The following is a 2,142-nucleotide window of genomic DNA, read 5'->3' as shown; positions in this document are numbered from 1 at the left end:
AAACGCCAACCTCACATTCTCCGGACTAAAATCTAAGTATTTCCCCCGAACCATTGTAACATAATTCTTTGGATTCGGGTTCTTACTTTGATCATGGTTCCTAGTGATCCATGCATTGGCATAGAACTCTTGAACCATTAGGATGCCGACTTGTTGGATGGGGTTTGTTAGAACTTCCCAACCTCTTCTTTGGATTTCATGTCGGATCTCCGGATACTCATTTTTCTTGAGTTTGAAAGGGACCTCGGGGATCACCTTCTTCTTGGCCACAACATCATAGAAGTGGTCTTGATGGGCTTTGGAGATGAACCTTTCCATCTCCCATAACTCGGAGGTGGAAGCTTTTGTCTTCCCTTTCCCTTTTCTAGAGGATTCTCCGGTCTTAGGTGCCATCAATGGTAATGGAAAAACAAAAAGCTTATGCTTTTACCACACCAAACTTAGAATTTTGCTCGCCCTCGAGCAAGAAAAGAAAGAATAGATGAAGAAGAAGAAGAAATGGAGGAGAAGGAGAAGGGGTTGTGTTTCGGCCAAGAAGAGCAAAGAGGGTTGTGTTGTGTGAAAATGATGAAGAATGGAGGGTTATATATAGGGAAGGGAGGGGGGTAAGTTCGGCCATTTAGGGTGGGTTTGGGAGGGAAATTGATTTTTGAATTTTGAAGGTAGGTGGAGTTTATAAGGTAGGTTTATGGGGAAGAGTGGATGGATGTGAGTGGTGAAGAGGTGATGGGGAAGAGAGATTGAGGTGATTGGTAAAGGGTTTTAGGGAAGAGTGTTTATGGGATTGTGTGAAAGAGGGGTGAGAAGAAGTGAGTGGAGGTAGGTGGGGATCCTGTGGGGTCCACAGATCCTGAGGTGATCCTGTGGGGTCCACAGATCCTGAGGTGTTCAAGAATTTACAACCTTGCACCAAATTAGGCATGCAAAATGCCCTTGTACACAACTCTGGGCATTCAGCGCCAGATTGGTGCTTGTTCTGGGCGTTGAACGCCCATTTGTTGCCCATTTCTGGCGTTGAACGCCAGAACCATGCTTGTTCTGGGCGTTCAGCGCCAGCTCTTCTCCAGGGTGCATTTCTGGCGTTCAGCGCCAGAACCATGCTCTGTTCTGGCGTTGAACGCCCAAAACATGCTTCTTACTGGCGTTTAAATGCCAGTAAGGTCTTCTTCCAGGGTGTGATTTTTCTTCTGCTGTTTTTGATTCCGTTCTCAATTTTTTTTATTTATTTTGTGACTCCACATGATCATGTACCTATAAAGACATATAACTAATAAAAATATAATTAAATAAAAATTGGGTTGCCTCCCAACAAGCGCTCATTTAATGTCAATAGCTTGACAGTGGGCTCTCATGGAGCCTCACAGAAGTTCAGAGCATTGTTGAGACTCCCCAACACCAAACTTAGAGTTTGGATATGGGAGTTCAACACCAAACTTAGAGTTTGGTTGTGGCCTCCCAACACCAAACTTAGAGTTTGACTGTGGGGGCTCTGGTTGACTCTGTTTTGAGAGAAGCTTACTGTGCTTCCTCTCCATGGGTATAGAGAGAGATCCTTGAGTTTTAAACACAAGGTTGTCCTCATTTAATTAAAGGATCAATTCTCCTCTGTCCACATCAATCACAGCTCTTGCTGTGGCTAGGAAGGGTCTTCCAAGGATGATGAATTCATCCTCATCCTTTCCAGTATCTAGGACTATGAAATCAGCAGGGATGTAAAGGCCTTCAACCTTTACTAACACGTCCTCTACTTGTCCATAAGCCTGTTTTCTTGAATTGTCTGCCATCTCTAATGAGATTTTAGTGGCTTGCACCCCATAGATTCCCAGTTTCTCTATTACAGAGAGGGGCATGAGGTTTATCCCTGAACCAAGGTCACACAGAGCCTTTTCAAAGATCATGGTGCCTATGGTACAAGGTAGTAAGAACTTTCCAGGATCCTGTTTCTTCTGAGGTAATCTCAGTTGATCCAGATCACTTAGTTCATTGGTGAACAAGGGAGGTTCATCTTCCCAAGTCTCAATACCAAATAATTTGGCATTCAGCTTCATGATTGCACCAAGGTACTTGGTAACTTGCTCTTCAGTAACATCCTCATTCTCTTCAGAAGAGGAATACTCATCAGAGCTCATGATTGGCATAAGG

The sequence above is a fragment of the Arachis hypogaea genome, chromosome 16 (assembly GCF_003086295.3).
Source record: "Arachis hypogaea cultivar Tifrunner chromosome 16, arahy.Tifrunner.gnm2.J5K5, whole genome shotgun sequence".
In the NCBI taxonomy this organism is placed as follows: Eukaryota; Viridiplantae; Streptophyta; class Magnoliopsida; order Fabales; family Fabaceae; genus Arachis; species Arachis hypogaea.
Note: the sequence above shows the minus strand (reverse complement) of the source record.